We start from the raw sequence: 17,723 nt of genomic DNA on the forward strand, positions 1-17,723 counted from the left end.
TTTGCAGACCTGACCCTGGCAGCCTTAACCCTCTTGGATCCCTCCAGCCCCTGTTATCACATGCTGTCTGTCTTCTCCTACTCACACAAGGTATGCTGGACAGTGGAGTACAGGAGGGGATGTACAGGAGGCATGCTTCACTGTTGAGTCTGGTGAGGCACAGGGTCCAGGCCTGTGCCCGACATCGCCACATAGCAGGGACTTCACTATTTGTGGCTAGCGTTCCCGATGCGCGGCCGCTCAGCTGACAGGGAGCCCCCGCATTATTCATCCAGCCGCACGCTTAGCCCCCCTAGTAGCTAGTTTTTTTTATCTGGTGTACTGGGGCTCTGTACGGCCTCAGCGCATCGCTGCTCGTGATTGGCCCGCTCACCTGTCGATCACCGCCAGCGCCGCTCTCTCCCCCTGAGTTCCGAGTGACGAACAGTCACAGTAACAGGAGGATAGGAGCCGGACAGGCTCGTGGAGCTTACGAGTTGCTTGCTTGCAGCTGCATGCACCCGTCCGGCCCCTATCCTCCTGTCACTGTGACAGTTTGTCACTCGGAACTCAGGGGGAGAGCGCGGCGCCGGCGGTGATCGACAGGTGGGCAGGCCAATCAGAAGCCGCGTTGCGCTGAGCCCGTACCGAGCCCCAGTACACCAGAACAAATAAAAATGGCTGCGCCACGAGGGGGGCTGAGCGGGCGGCTGGAGGAAGAACGCAGGGCCTTCCTGTCAGCTGAGCGGACAAATGTTAGGGGACATGTGTGTTGAAAACGGGGAGAGGGAAATGTGTATAGAAGCCAGGGGGAGAGGGGGACATATGGAAAACAGAGGGAGAATGGGACATATGCAAAACAGGGGGAGGGTCAGGTGAGGATGAGGGCCAGGTGGGGGAGTGTGTGTGTGTCTTGTGCTCGCCTTCTTCAGCTTTGGCCATACACAGTGACTACCTCAGCAGGACGCATAATTGTCTAACAGCCAAGGGTACTGGCTCATTTATTGTGCAATATGTACACTCAGGTCAGACGGTGTTTAAAATTCATGAATAATGATTAAAAATAATTTTTGTTCAGATTCTCCACAACATGGCATTAACACCGCCTTAGAAAACCAAACAACTGGGGACACAATAACAAGTGAGAGGCTTCATTGTGCTTGGTGCCTTGGTTAAACCGATCAAATGGGACAAATGGGACAGGGAGATGTATATTTTTATTTGGAATAATGACTTTTGTACTGCCTGATCAACAGTATACATGGTTGTGATTTTGACAATGTTCTAATGAAATAAAAATTGCTTAGCATTCAATGTAGGCAATGTGTTATATATTTTTTTAAATGTTATTATTATATATTTGGTTTAATAGCAAAGACAACTATTGTTTAAAAGGGTTGGAGTTACAGGGATGTAGAAGGTTTAGCATTTGTCTAACTTCATATAGCATTACACTTTTTCCACAATGCAAATTTGTTACATTGTCGAAATGTAATTATTTTGTTTTGCCAATAGTGAATACACATTAGCACAAGCAGACTGCCATTTGTTGCCCATAACAGCCTATGAGTCTCAACCAATGAGTAGTGTACTTTACAGTGTGTGTTAAATAACATTTTGACAACTTTTTACATAAATTTTGACAAATACATTCCTAGGGTTCACCAAGACAAATGTCAGTTGTCACACAAAATTATCTTATTAAATAGTCTGTATTGACACAGATGAGACATCAATTCATTAAGTAAAAATTAATTACCATAAAAATATGATGTTTTGAATTTCCAGGACAGGATTAACTATCTGCCTTGAAGATGAAGAGAACATTGAAACAGTTGGTGAGTGTGATCAGCATAGAATTTGGACATGGCCAAACATAGACATCTAAGGATGACATTGTGAAATGGCATTTTTTTTTCTATAATGCAAGCTAATATAGCACCAAGACTACAAACATAAAATTATTTTTTAAATAATGTATTTTAACATACATGTTAGATTACAATAAAATGTAGGGGTTATTTTATGATTATTAACAAACTTTTACAAAATATAGAATAGTAATTATTTATAATTATTTCAGAAATTAGTAATGGTGAGCAAGCAGGGGATTTGGATGAGAAACCAATTTCACAAAATGTAGAAAGTAAGTAATTTTTTTTTTAAATATACACTTTTTTTTTTTTATATAAATTTTTATTCATTTTTTTGCATACAAGCCTTCTTCCAAGAAAAAAAAAAGAGAAGAACAACATAAAATGGAAAACTATACATAAAACACAATTGGAAACACATGGTGTAGATACATCTGACATGTCATGGGTCAATACAGTAAGGCAGGATACATGTTTGAGCCTGTGTACAATGCTATTTCTTATCTTGGTACAGTAGCAGGTAAATGGAAAGACTCCCCCCCCCCCTCCTCTCCCCTGCCCCTCCGCTCAGACTTCTTCTGGGACGTAAGGCCTTCTAAGGAGATACATTACTATCAGGAGCTGCCAGTGTTGACTGTTGGACACGCAAGCACCCCAGAGTACCCGCCAAATCATGCTGACAATACCACTCAGTATATCTAAAAGGGTACATTATGTCATGTATTTCCTGAGTAGTATAGTGGGTTTCCAAGAAGGAGCGCCAACGGTCAAAAAATCTCTTGATCCCTGTGTGTTTGTGCCTCCCAGCATATACCCTATCTATGCCAAACAATCTTTTCATCTGAGATACTACCATAGGAACATCTGGGGCCCCACTCGAGAGCCACTCCTGGAAGAGACATCGCAATGCCACATGAATGACTATGTGGACTACGTCCGGTACCTTTACTATCGTATCTTCCTCTGGGGGTCGTAGTTGATGGAAGAGGAAGGCCTGCGGGGAGGTTGATATCTCTATCTTCCAGTGAATGTGAATATAGTTGGCTATGGCCCGCCAATATGCTTGGGTATGTGTGCAGCTCCATACACCATGCCACAAATTAGTAAGGGGCTGGTCACATTTTGGACAGGCTGTGATTCTGTCAGGGAATTGCGGAGAGGGAAGTATATTGAAGCCATAGAGTGCATTATGCGCTAATTTAAAATAAGTCTCTTTCCATCTCTCATTAATTATGCACTTTCTGACCTTGTGCCACCCCTGTAAGATGTATTCCTGAACTTGCGGATCTGAGGTCCATTTGGCCCAGATCGGGAACAGGGCTGTCCTATCAATCTTTAGGAAAGAGTTTCTGAGGGCATTATATAACACCGAGATAGAGGTCTTTACAGGAGTGGTTCCCATGATACCGTCTAAGGTATGGCTTTGAGCCTCCTCCCCCAAATTCCGTAATCTGGTAGAACAGAAAGCATACACCTGTTGAACATAGAGAAAGTGAGACTGAGGAAGATCAAATTTGGACATCATTTCTGACGGGGTGAACCACTGCTTGCTCTCAGAATTAATTAAATGTCCCGCCAGGGTAACTCCCCTGGCCATCCATGTCGTAGCCCACACAGGGGCTCTTCCCCAGGGGGGTTCTGGATGTCCAAAGAGAGGCATCCTTTTGGACAACAGGAAAGGAAGTTTGAATATCTTTTGTGCCTCCCTCCATGCCATTACTGTATCTTTCAATATGACAAAGCTTTTAAGTTGTGGCGGCATACGGGAGTGGGAGGTGTGTAGAAGTGCTACCGGGTTCCAAGGCTGAAGAAGTGCTGACTCAAGGGGAAAGTTGGAGTGATAGGAGGAGCTGTGGAGCCAGTCAATAACATGACGAAGAAGACAGACTACATTGTATCCCCTAACATTTGGAAAATTTAGCCCCCCACCCGACTTACCCAGAGCCAATTTTTGGAAGGCAATTCGTGGGCGTCTAACCGCCCATATAAATTTGGAGAAAGCCTGGCGAAGTCTATTTATATCAGTATGTTTTATAAGCAGAGGGAGGGTTTGAAGTGGGTATAACAACCGGGCGAAACTGACCATTTTTACCAGGTGACATCTTCCCATAAAGGTAATTGGCAACTGCGCCCACTTACGTAGTTCTGCATGGATTTTATTTAACAACGGGGGGTAGTTTAATGAGTACAGAGAATCTGGTGTTTTCCCCACCTTGATCCCTAAATATGTTATATGCGACCTGGCCACCTGTATTGAAGACGGTCTGGCTGCACGTGTCCAGGGAGGGGGAGATGGGCCCAGAGGGAGAAGCTCACTCTTTGTGAAGTTTAATTATATCCTGAAAGTTTGCCATATTCAGTCAGGAAAGAAAATAGAGTGGGTAAGCTGTCTTGGGGGTTGTTGAGAAAAATTAGGAGGTCGTCTGCAAAGAGGGTCGTTTTAACTGATCTGTCACCCACCTGAATGCCCTCGAACACGCCCGAGGTTTCTAGATATTTGGCTAGAGGTTCAATGGTCAAGTCGAACAATAGGGGGGAAAGTGGGCATCCCTGTCGGGTGCCCCTTCCTAATGGGATTGGGGCTGATAAGAGCCCCGGGGTGTAAATCCTCGCCACCGGCTCAGTGTATAGGCCCCCCAGGAATGTCCGAAAGCGCCCTCCAATTGAGAATTTTTCCAACACCGCCCACAGCCAATCCCAACGAACTTTATCAAACAATTTCTTCACGTCTAGAGACAATAAAGCAGGGTTGTCGTTTGGCTGAGGGCGGTGTCGGATTCTATTCAAGACCACTAGTACTTTTCTCTAATATTAGAAACCGCCGACCTATTTCTAATAAATCCCACCTGTGCCTCCCCCACTAGGTCAGGCATGTAGTTGGCTGATCGGTCCGCCAGTATTTTTGTCAGCAATTTAATGTCATGGTTTATTAGCGATATTGGGCGGTATGATCCCGGGTCTGTGGGGTCTTTACCCGACTTAGGAAGGACTTTTATTTTTTATTTTTTTTTTAGTAAAAGGCGAAAGATTTATTCAATCTGAAGAGAAACCAGAGTTTGAGGAAGGACTTTTATGTACGCCATTTTTGCTCCTGCCGGGATACTGCCAGTGGCAAACATAGAATTAAAATGCTTAGTAAGGCTAGGTGCGATGTGATCTATTAACGTTTTTAAAAAAATTCCCCCGTAAACCCGTCGGGTCCGGGAGCCTTGCCATTGGAGGAGGTCTTTATAGCCCTACGAACTTTCTCCTCTGTGATTTCCGAATTTAGCACCTCCTGCTGCTACTCAGAGAGGGAGGGGAGTGATAGATCTGCCAGGAAGGTAGACAAGGCACCCGTTTCCAAGGGGGGCGGGGAATAGAGTGACGTGTAATAATCCCCCAGAATTTTATTTATTTGGGTCGGGGTGGTGTGCAGGGTCCCTGTTGGTCTCTCAGTGCTAGCACATGCTCCGGGGGGTGTCTACCTTTAGCTAGCCTAGCCAGGAGTCTACCCGCCTTATTACCATGGCGGAAAAATTCCACCTCGCCCTGGGAGCGGTACATCCTATCCTGTCTGTCAAGCCAGAGCTCATAGTCAGCCTTAGCTACTTGCCAGGCCTCCCTGTTGGAGTCAGATGAGTCCCCCAGGAAGGCTGTATAGGCACATCTGAGGTTGTCACTTGCCTTTTTGTACTGGGTGGCGTTTTTTTTTTTTTTCATTGAGGTAATATGGGCTATTAATTTGCCTCTAAGGACTACTTTACTTGTTTCCCAGAATAATTGAGGAGTGGACTTATGTTCTGCATTATAATAGTCGAATTCCGTCCACCACCCTCTCAGGAGTTCAGTGAACGTTTCATCCTCCGTCATGAAGGAGGGAAACCTCCAGATATACTCGCTTCCCATGGGACTGGAAGGGAACAGGTTCAATACAACCGGTGAATGGTCGGTAATAACTAGGTCCCCGTGTTTTATCGACTCTATCCTGCGACTGAGTATCGGGCTGGTTAAGATGTAGTCTATTCTAGACCAGGATTGGTGGGGGTGTGAGAAGTGTGTGAAATCCCTGTCAGCTGGATGTGCGAGGCGCCACGCATCCTCCAGACCCGTTTGTTCCAGGAAACCCGGCAGCACTTTGTCCCTAGAGCGGAGTTGTGTAGGGTCTGCTGAAGCCCCCTTTCTATCTTCCTTTGGGTCGAGGACTGTATTAAAGTCCCCTCCCACCATCTTCTTCTGGGTGGCATCTGCATTAATCCTATCAGCCAGACCCGCAAAGAAGCTCTTATTGTCCCCATTGGGGGCATAGATGTTAAAAACACTATATTGCTCCCCCTGGTGGTCTATAAACAAGTGCGAGACCCTGCCTTCGGCATCATTGGTATGAGATACTAGTTTAAATTGGAAAGATTTGTGGATCAGCGTAATGACTCCCGCCTTACCATCTACCGATGGAGACCCGTAAACATTGCCCACCCAAAATCGTTGCATTCTATCCATGTCCTCCGCTGAGAGGTGGGTTTCCTGCATCATTACAATGTCGGGGTGGTATCTCTTCAGAAAGCGGAGTAGCTGCACTCGCTTATTAGGTGACCTCAACCCCTTGACGTTCCATGTTACGAGTCTAACCATGATGGGATAGGACAAAGATAGAATGCAAGAATAAATTGTAATAAGAAGACAGCCGCAGAGAGAATAAGTCTATCACTGAATACATGGTGACCACAAATTTGTCTTAGCTCATAGCGGAGTTCCCCCCTCCCCTCTCCCCCCAAAAGCATATGAAAAATACATGTGACCCCAATGCCATATACCGTGTTTCTCATAAGTAAAACTAGGAACACATAAAAACAACAACAGAACATAACCAAACAAAAATGTTTTGTCAACTCGTGAGGGAGCCTGATGATAAGGGGCTGTCCCTCCATCCCTGAATATGAGACTTCTCTTTTTTCAGTCATGTAACAGGCTCCCGTGGGGGCACCATTACATAAATAAACAAAAAGTTATGCCCCGAGGATCAAGGTATCAGCAGGTCCATTGCTATGTAAAGAAAAACAGAGTTAAATGATAAAGACAACCATCTAATTAGGTGCATGTGAGATACTTGCTAATGTCCTTCGAGCAGCTGGGTTCCAACCCCTACAGCAGCAAACTCAGTCAGGTGAAGGAGACCTGGAGCGGCTTCTGACGCGCCTGATGCGTCTTGTACGTCTGCGCTGCTCCTTGGGTGAAGATTGCTCCGGACGAAAGGCGGAACCCTGGGTGAGTCGGCCCTGTGATCGTTGACTAGATGGCTGTGACCCATAGGAAGGCTAATTTCTCCTGATGGCGTCTTCCGCCAGTTTGGGTGATTTGTAAGTCGACACTGAGCCATCGGAATAAAAAATGCGCAGGGTTGCCGGATATTGCAGCTGGAATTTCTTTTTCGCCTTGAATAATGCTGTGCAAACATTACTGAAAGCCCTGCGCCGCTTCGTGACTTCTGCAGAGAAATCCTCAAAGATTATAAGACGCATGCCCTTTATCTCCAGGGGCTGTGACCTCTTCCTGTAAGCTCTTAAGATGGCTGTTTTATCATTAAAGTCTAACAATCTAAAGATAACTGGACGAGGCCTAGTGTTCACCTGATCCCGCACACTCTCACGGGTACTGGGGGGCATGCCCAATCTGTGCACCCTTTGAATTCTGCATGCATGGGGCAGGTCTAGGGCCCTTGGTATGTCCCGCTCACAGAACGGTTGTAGGTCAGCTGTGCCAACTTTCTCCGATATCCCTATAATGCGCAAATTGTTCCTTCTGGAACGATTCTTCAAATCGTCTATTTTATCCTCCATAACCTCAGTTTCGTCGTATAATTGGCGTACACGGGAGCGAAGGAAGTCGTTTTCATCTTCTAGGGCAGAAACGCGTTGTTCTACAGCCTCTAGTCTGGTGGCGTGATCAGTAACCTCCTTGCGTATCTGAGATAGAGAGGTTTTAAAAGCTTCCTCTATTAGTTTTTGCATATTTGGGATTATGTGTTGTGTAACTGCAGCTGCCAATAGCTTATAGTCAATTGCAGGCGACTGTCCTTGTGAGTAGGTATAATTAACAGTGCTGGCATCCCTGCCTGTTCCCCCAGCATAATCCAGCAACTGATCCCGGACTCTGCTTTGTGTCTTATTTCCCTGCAGTGGGGTCTGGGGTGGGAATGCAAGGCTGTCTGCAGGGGCTTGTTGCTGACAGGGACCCCACAGTGCTGCAGTTACATGCTGAGTCTCTCCCACAAGGGGAACATGATTACCAGCGCTGGCATCTGCTGCTACCTCCCTGATGCCGGATTGTAATGCCTCCTGGCTGTCTTCCAGTGTGCTTTCTCCCCTAGTGCAGTCTGGAGGATGTGCCGGACTGGTGATCCGTGGGCATGATGCAGCTGTCCCGGGTCTGTGCCCCGCCAGTATTCGCTTGCCTGCTGGGAGCCGTCTGATGCTGTGCGCTCCTCCTCCGGCGCCATGTTGGGTCCCTCTGCCGCCATGAGGCCCGACGTCTGAGGCTGTTTCTGGGTTCTGGGTTATCTGGCAGATAACGCTCCATCTGTTCGCCTCCCTGATGGCCGCCTGCTGCCGTGTCCCCCCGGGCTGGTCTGTCGCCGTCGGCGGCGGAATTGTAAGGTACAGTGCCGCCTCACACCGGGAGCTCCTCTGCTGCGCGCCCTTACATGACAGCGACGGAACCGGAAGTCTTAATATACACTTTAAAGGCAAAGTGAGAAATGCTATCAAGTTGCCTGTCTTAATGTAAATGTACAGATGTTTTCTAGGCAGCTGGGATAAATGTGTGTGGTTCTCAAAATGTCTGATTGTGTGTTAGAGGGATGGACATTGTGTCACACTTTACATTTAAATAATGTTATTTATTTGAGTGGAAATGCAAATATTATATGCATTGTCAGACCATGATGAGCATACAGAGTGTCTAAAATGTAAATGAATTAGAGTAGCATCTTCTCAGGTCATGTTGAATATTAAGTCACAATACATCCAGGTTAATAAATGCATATAGTTATCAAATGTGACTAATATTGGATGGCTGCTTATCTAGGATATACATAGTACCACTAAAACATGGCTGTATCTAGGACTGTCAAGCCAACAAGGCAAATCGAATCTTATGTGATGTACTGTAGTGGGCCATTTTGCCACCTTCATGGCATGTGTCATACGGAAATCTGTATGTGTAATCTAAATATATAAAACATTAGAAAAAATATACTTTTAAGGTGTACTTAATGGCTCATGTAAATAGCTTGTATGGCCGGGGAGGGCTTACAAATATAATCCGCTGGTGACGTATCTTCCTGGTTAATGTCCTAGTTCCAGGGTTGTGCAACCCCGTACACCCATCCCACAGATGCTTATTGCTTAGAGCTGGGGATTTAGACTATAATTTTCAAGGCAGCTCTGCCATTCAGCGTGCGTACTGGGCTTCCGCCTGAAGTGCCAGTTGAACCCAGGAAGTCGGCCAAGAGGGGGGGGGGGGGGAGGGGTTAGGTGGCGGGGCCATGCGTTATCCGGTGCTGAAACAGAGCAGATAAGTCAACAGGAACTTACATTTCTATAGCCTTAACGCCTACAGAAGGAATTGACATTAGGGACACAGTAATCCTTTAACAGAGGTGTCAGACTAACACAGACACAACCAGACAGTGGGCCCTATCTGAACCACCCACTGTCCCTGCCTAATTGCCTCAGCCGACCCTAGGCGGTCGCGGACAACCACGGAGACGTTCCCTGCGCTATATACGTGATACACAAAACAATACGGACAGACGAACAAAATAAGGAATAGTAAACCAGGCCGGGTCAAACCACACGGGCAACGTAGTACAAAATCAGTAATCCAAAAGAGTAGTCACAAGTCAGGCAGGAGGTCAGAAACGAGTAGCAGTAGGAGGGATAGGACGGGGAGCGCAGGAATATACAAGGGAGAGCTGGGACCAGGAATACACCTAATTAGCCAGCGCTGGGAATCAGTCTGTGCTTAGCTTTTATGCTGACCAAGAGCCCGGTCTGGATCCTTATTGGACCGGCGCTCTGATCTTCCAGGTACAGACAGGCAGAGAAACCTGTCAATCACAGCAACAACACAGGTGTAAAATCAAGACCAGGAGCTTCTCAGCTTAACTCCTGCATAGCCAGAAGCTGAAAAGCAATCAGGTGTGGCACACAAAGGCAAAACACCAGGTCCAGATTCCTGACAGTACCCCTCCTCTTATGAGGGGCCTCAGGACCCTTATTGAACGGACCTGGCTTAGACGGATTACGTGCATGAAATTGTCGAACCAGACGTGGGGCCTGCATGTCTTTCCCAGAAACCCACGTCCGTTCTTCTGGGCCAAAACCCTTCCAGTGGACCAAGTACTGCAAAGACCCTTGTACCCAGCGAGAATTAAGAATTTTTTCTACCTCATACTCCAACTCCCCCTGGATGACCAGGGGAGCAGGAGGAGAAGACGGCGCAACCGGAGGAACATACTTTTTCAGAAGTGCTTTATGGAACACATTATGTATGCGAAATGATGCAGGCAGTTTTAATCACTTCCACAATAGTGTATGGTCCAACATATTTAGGTGCCAGTTTACCGGATTGTACCTTTAACCTCAGATTTCTCGTAGACAACCAGACCTTTTCCCCTACTATGTATTGATGGCCAGGTATGCGTCTTTTATTAGCATGTTTTTTGTATTGCTCTTGGGCTTTAACCAAGCTCTGATGAGCTTGGGCCCAAACTGTGCACAGTTTAGAGAATATGGCTTCAGCGGAAGGATTAACTGATTCAGCAGCATGAGTAGAGGAATACCTAGGATTAAAACCAAAATTACAAAAGAATGGCGACATACCAAGTGAGCGCTGTTCATGATTATTTAAGGTAAATTCAGCTAGAGATATAAAGTCTCTCCATTTGTCCTGGGCATCAGTCACGAAACACCTCAGAAATTGCTCTAGGGACTGGTTAATTCTCTCGGTCTGACCATTCGTCTGCGGATGGAAGGCAGACGAGAAAGATAACGAGATACCCAACTTTTCACAGAATTCTCTCCAAAACTTTGCCACAAACTGAACACCCCTATCGGAAACAACATTCTAAGGGATGCCATGCAAACGTAGAATATGATTAATAAATAGCGTAGCTAAAGTACGAGCATTTGGTAGCTTAGACAGAGGAATAAGATGGCACATCTTGGAAAATCTATCCACAACTACCCAAATGACAGTTTTTCCCCTGGACAGGGGCAGGTCAGTAATGAAATCCATCGATATATGTGTCCATGGTCTCGTAGGCACCGGTAGCGGATGTAATAATCCTTCAGGTGGCCTTCGAGGGACCTTGGACCTAGCACAAGTCTCACATGCCTCAACAAAAGCTTTCACATCTCGGGCCCAGGAAGGCCACCAGTAGTGGCGCGAGAGCAAGAACCTGGTTCCTGCCACCCCTGGGTGTCCAGCCAACACAGAGCTATGAATCTCCTCCAAGACCCGGAGACGAAGATCCGGAGGTACAAACAAGCAGAAGTCCGGAGTATTTCGGGGTGCCAAGGACTGAGACTCAGCGATCTGGGTCACCAGGTCCTGTTGTAGGACAGACACCACCACACCGGGTTTTAAAATCGTATCGGACTGGTTCATGGAAGAATTTTCTATGTCAAAACTACGAGACAGGGCGTCAGCCTTGACATTTTTGGAACCAGGCCGGTACGTGATCTCAAAGTTAAACCTTGAGAAAAACAGGGCCCACCTGGCTTGACGTGGGGTGAGACATTTAGCACTGTCTAAGTACATCAAGTTCTTATGGTCAGTAAGCACGACCACCTTATTTTTGGCACCCTCCAGGAAGTGTCTCCACTCATCAAACGCCAACTTGATAGCCAATAATTCTCTATTGCCAATATCATAATTACATTCAGCCTGGGAGAACTTCCTGGAGAAGTAGGCAACAGGACGAAGGTTGGTAAAAGTGCTAGATCCCTGGGATAACACTGCTCCCACACCCACCTCAGATGCGTCCACCTCCACTATGAAGGGGGCTCAAAATCAGGCTGAGCCAGCACTGGAGCTTCTGTAAAACATCGCCGAAGTTTATCGAATGCCATGATTGCTTCTGGGGACCAGTTAACTAAGTCCGCCCCCTTCCTAGTCAAATCCGTAAGGGGTTTGGCTACCAGTGAGAAGTTTTTAATAAATTTTCGATAGTAATTTGCAAATCCCAAGAACCTTTGCAGGGCCTTCAGGTTATTGGGTCGCTCCCAGTTTTCAATGGCAGTAACTTTAAGGGGGTCCATACCAAAGGAATTAGGGGTAATGTAGTAACCAAGAAACGAGACTTCCTGGATACCAAACTGGCATTTCGATAACTTGGCATACAGATTATTCTGCCTCAGAAGCTCCATTACTGTACGTACATGTAATATGTGAGAGGCCCAATCAGGTGAAAAAATCAGAATATCATCCAAATAGACAACAAGGAATCGTCCCAAATGTTCACGAAATACATCGTTCACAAAGTGTTGGAAGACCGCCGGAGCATTACATAACCCAAAGGGCATAACAAGATACTCGAAATGGCCCTCTGGGGTATTAAAGGCGGTCTTCCACTCATCCCCCTCCCGGATCCTTATAAGATTATAAGCTCCACGTAGATCCACCTTAGAAAACCATTTGGCACCAACAATTTGGTTAAACAAATCCGGAATGAGGGGTAACGGGTGTTGATTTTTAACCGTAATTTGCCGACAAAAAAGAAGCCTGCCCCCAAAGGAGAGGAGGAAGGACGAATATGGCCTTTACGTTAACTATCCCTTATGTACTCTCGCATGGCCTCCCTCTCAGGACATGATAAATTAAAAATACGCCCTCTAGGATATTTTACACCAGGAATTAAATCGATAGGACAATCATACGGTCTATGAGGAGGCAATACTTCTACTGCCTTTTCATCGAACACATCCGCGTAGTCAAACAGGAATTCTGGAATCTCTCCCTCCCCAGGGGAACATTCTGCCAGCGACACCGGGATACAATGGGAACTACATTCAGGACCCCACCGAATAAGTTCCCTACTAGACCAATCAAAAACAGGGTTATGCAGTTTCAGCCAAGGCAATCCCAGAATCACATCTGATGACAAATTATGCATAAGGAGAAAATCAAGATGTTCCACATGAACAGATCCCACCTTGACTTCCAAGCGTGGGGTTATGTATCGTACGTCCCCCTGGGCAAAAGGAGCCGAGTCAGCCCCAGTAACATTCACTGGGCACCTGAGCGGGAGGGGACATACCTCTAAACCGGAAAAAAACATGGGGTTAACAAAGTTCGCTGACGACCCAGAATCGATCTGGGCGTAACCTGAAACACTCCTATTCCCTATTACCAAAGAAATAGGTAACAACAATTTATTCTTGAAGGTTACCTGTGCGCCTGAGAGACCCCCTCGATAGTCTCTCAGGCGCTGAAGTTTTCCGGCGGTGATCCGGGCCTGGACGGACACTGCCGCACCCGATGTCCTGCCTTCCCACAATACAGACATAGGTTGTTCTGTAACCGATGTGTTCATCTGGCCTTGGCGTCTGTAGAGTCCACCTGCATCGGTTCTTCTGGTGTGGGCGTAACAGGAGGGGAAGGTTTAGGGTAGGAGCTAGGAGTCACTGGGGTTCTGGGAAGGTCTGGGGTACCTCTCTCTCTCTGCCTGTCTCTCAGACGTCGGTCAACCCTGATGGCTAACGTCATACTCTCTTCGAGTGAGTCAGGAGTGGGGTAAGCTACCAGCATGTCCTTTAGTCGGTCACTTAACCCTGCCCGGAACTGGAATCGGAGGGCTGAGTCATTCCAAGTGGAGAGGACGCTCCACTGTCTGAACTCAGAACAATATTCTTCTACGGGTCGCCTGCCCTGCCTTAACCCTGTCAGCTGACGCTCAGCATTGGCGGCACTGTCAGGGTCATCATATAGTAAACCCAAAGCCCCAAAAAACTGGTCAACTGAGAGTAATTCTGGTGAAGCAGGGGGTAAGGAAAATGCCCACTCTTGAGGTGCCCCTTGGAGAAGGGATATGATAATGCCGACCCTCTGAGACTCGTCTCCCGATGAGCGGGGGCGTAATCTAAAGAACAGCTTGCACCCCTCCTTGAACACACGGAACCTCCTCCTGTCCCCCGAGAACTTATTCGGGAGCTGAACGGGTGGCTCAGGAGGTGGCGGAGGGGTCACCGTCACGTGATACACAAAACAATACGGACAGACGAACAAAATAAGGAATAGTAAACCAGGCCGGGTCAAACCACACGGGCAACGTAGTACAAAATCAGTAATCCAAAAGAGTAGTCACAAGTCAGGCAGGAGGTCAGAAACGAGTAGCAGTAGGAGGGATAGGACGGGGAGCGCAGGAATATACAAGGGAGAGCTGGGACCAGGAATACACCTAATTAGCCAGCGCTGGGAGTCTGTGCTTAGCTTTTATGCTGACCAAGAGCCCGGTCTGGATCCTTATTGGACCGGCACTCTGATCTTCCAGGTACAGACAGGCAGAGAAACCTGTCAATCACAGCAACAACACAGGTGTAAAATCAAGACCAGGAGCTTCTCAGCTTAACTCCTGCATAGCCAGAAGCTGAGAAGCAATTGGGTGTGGCACACAAAGGCAAAACACCAGGTCCAGTTCACACAGGCTACTGTAGATTCCTGACAAGAGGCTTGCTGGTGTAAGCATCTACAAGTCTGGCAATCCTCACTTCTCAAAATGATAATGTTGTCAACATTATCACAACAGGATTTTTTTTTTTTTGCTCACCACAATAATAAGATAATTGTGAACAGGAGACTACTGTATAAAATTTTTAAGTTAAAATTGTAAAAAAAAATCCTAAAATAATTTGCTTAAGCTTCGATACTCATCAACATCTAAATGATTGTTGTGTGTTTAAAAGTATGTTATTGTTATCTGGCATAGTGTCATTTTCATCCTTTATCTCATCATGCAGGTCTCTCAAATATTACTCAACCCATTACCAGCATCTACAGCAATATTCTCCATTGTCTCCAAAACTTTTCAATGGATATGCTGGTCATTCACCGCAAAATGAGAACAATTCAAGATCAGATTAATGAACTTAGTGAACTTGTGGAGAACCTAGAAATCCTATAAAACAAGACCACCACTCTTATGGCAAAATATTGATAACTTTATTTATATCACATATAAAATCACAAACAAATGGAGTAAAATTATGTGAACAAGAGGTACTGTAAAATTTACACAAGAATAATAAGACAAAATAATGAATCTATAAAAGGGAATAAGTATATTGTCTACCACTGGAAATGGTAGGTGAATCCCTCTCAGTCCTAACAAACTAGTCTCGGCTGGAATGTACCTGCACAGACTAAGCTAAATGCCTGCCATTGCACCATTCCCGGATGAACAAAAGAACAAAAGTAAATAGACAGTTCTAAGTCACATAGAAAGCTCAATCCCAAAGACCTGAAAACAGTACCTGATGTAAGCTGCGTGCTACCACCTCTAACGCACGTTTCGCGTTCCGCTTGATCACAGAGGAGTTCTAGTCCCTACTGTCCTGCCCCTTATATACTGAGGATTACCGGGGTATAGATGCCTCCCACGTTGGTCACATGATCGCACGCTATAGCGCGGCGTCCCGACGTCAGACGTGCACCCACGTGAGCGGGGCCCGCTGACGTCACTGTTCGCGTTGCCGTAGCAGCGAACCTGTTTACAGCGGGGGTGTGGCGTCTCCCGTATCTCTTTCTATGTGTCTCAAAGGCGTCCTATCTGTGAACCACAGAGCATTCCAACCATTGTGGCATAATACAATTGTATGGGTCAATGTAGAGAAATAAAGCCAATATTGTCAATTATGAGTACATGGGGTAAAAGTGCATATAAACAATAAATAATTCATCATTGCATAAAAATGTATAAAAGTGTGAACATAAATACATGTAACTGTGCAAAAGACTTGTTATCTATTTTGTGCAAATAATTCATTAATATAGCGAACATATATCTATACGTGTATCAAAAAACTACAAAAACCTCTCATATCTATCTGTGCATAAAACTCATTCATAATACATACGTGTGTCTATTCATAAACTCCCATATATGATATATTCATAAGGTGCATAATCTAATGACTACAAAGTGCATAGTGAAAAGTGCCAGTATAAAATAATACCAGTGCTATATATAAAAATATTAATATATATAAAAAATATATATATATAAAAAATAAAAACAAGACAATGCTAATGTGCAATATGACTTTGTGACAAAATGTTACTACCCAAATACCCATGTGGACGCCAAATAATGCAATGTCCACAATAAATATGAAATTGTATCAATGTGTCACACCTAGTACAAATACCCCCAAAGAAATATTGTGGATAACCTAGGTGATTAAAGAACGGTTACTAAAGGCCATCATTACCATCATTGCCTTACAATGTGAATTTTTTATAATAGTTTAATTTTTTTACGTGTTCATATTGTGACTGTAAAGATAGAGTCACATTTTCTTATCATCAGAGTCTGTTAGTTATTGTTAGTGGATTTACCTTAGGCCCCCTTCACACGTCCGGAAAAACCACCCGGATTTCCTATCAGGAAATCCGGACGGTTTTCCGGACCCATACACTTTAATTAGGCACGGACACCCTTCCGGATTTCTCCGGAAGGGTGTCCGTTCCGGAAAAATGATCCGGAAAAAATAGGACATGTCCTATTTTTGTCCGGAATTCCGGCCCGGACGCCCCCATAGAAGTCTATGGGAGCGCCGGAATCACGGGCACTTTCCTGATGTACATCAGGAAAGTGGCCGTGATTCCGGACTGCCTTCTCACCCCCCACCGCCTATACCCCTCTCCCCCACAACTCACCCTGCACCCGACTCTTCCGTCCTCCTGCTCCCTGGTGCCGCGCGTCCTGGAGTGCACCGGGTCCTGCTGCTGCCGCCGCACCTGCCCTCAGGTTGGCGGCCCCCGCCCGGCCCCCTCGCTTGGCGGCAACCGACGACCCCCCCCCCCGGACCGCCCCCAACCGCCAGCAACGGCGGCCCCCGAATCTCGGCCGCCCGCCGGCTCGCTCCCCCGATCGCTCACCCAGCAGCCCAGCAGAAGACCAGGACAGGTGAGATCACTGCTCTCGCTCTCCTCCCCCCCCAAAGACGTAAAACTCCCACCATGTCCTGTCAGCAGGGCATGTTGGGGGTTATACTTCTGCAACCTAGATGGCCACAGGCTGCAGAAGTACAACTCCCATCATGCCCATCTGACAGGTCATGATGGGAGATGTAGTTCTGCAAACTGGATGGTCACAGCTTGCAGAAGTATAACCCCCATCATGCCCTGCTGACAGGTCATGATGGGAGTTGTACTTCTGCAGCCCGTGGCCATCTAGGTTGCAGAAGTATAACTCCCATCATGCCCTGCTGACAGGTCATGATGGGAGTTGTACTTCTGCAACCTGGATGGCCACAGGCTGCAAAAGTACAACTCCCATCATGACCTGTCAGACGGGCATGATGGGAGTTGTACTTCCGCAAGCTGTGGACATCCAGTTTGCAGAACTACATCTCCCATCATGTCCTATTTTTACTTCTTCCATCAGGAAATCCTGAAGGTTTTTCCTGATGATTTCCTGAAGGTAAAAACGGATTACTGTCAGGAAATCCTGATACTATCCTGATGACATTTAAGGCCTCCTGATCAGGATTTCCTGACAGTAAAAACTGACACGGACGTGTGAAGGGGGCCTTACATGACCTTTATTTATAAAAAAGGGGATGTAGATGTTTTATTTGTATACATGTTGAAAAGTTTATTACATCATCG

Source organism: Dendropsophus ebraccatus, chromosome 8 (genome assembly GCF_027789765.1).
Source record: "Dendropsophus ebraccatus isolate aDenEbr1 chromosome 8, aDenEbr1.pat, whole genome shotgun sequence".
Lineage (NCBI taxonomy): Eukaryota > Metazoa > Chordata > Amphibia > Anura > Hylidae > Dendropsophus > Dendropsophus ebraccatus.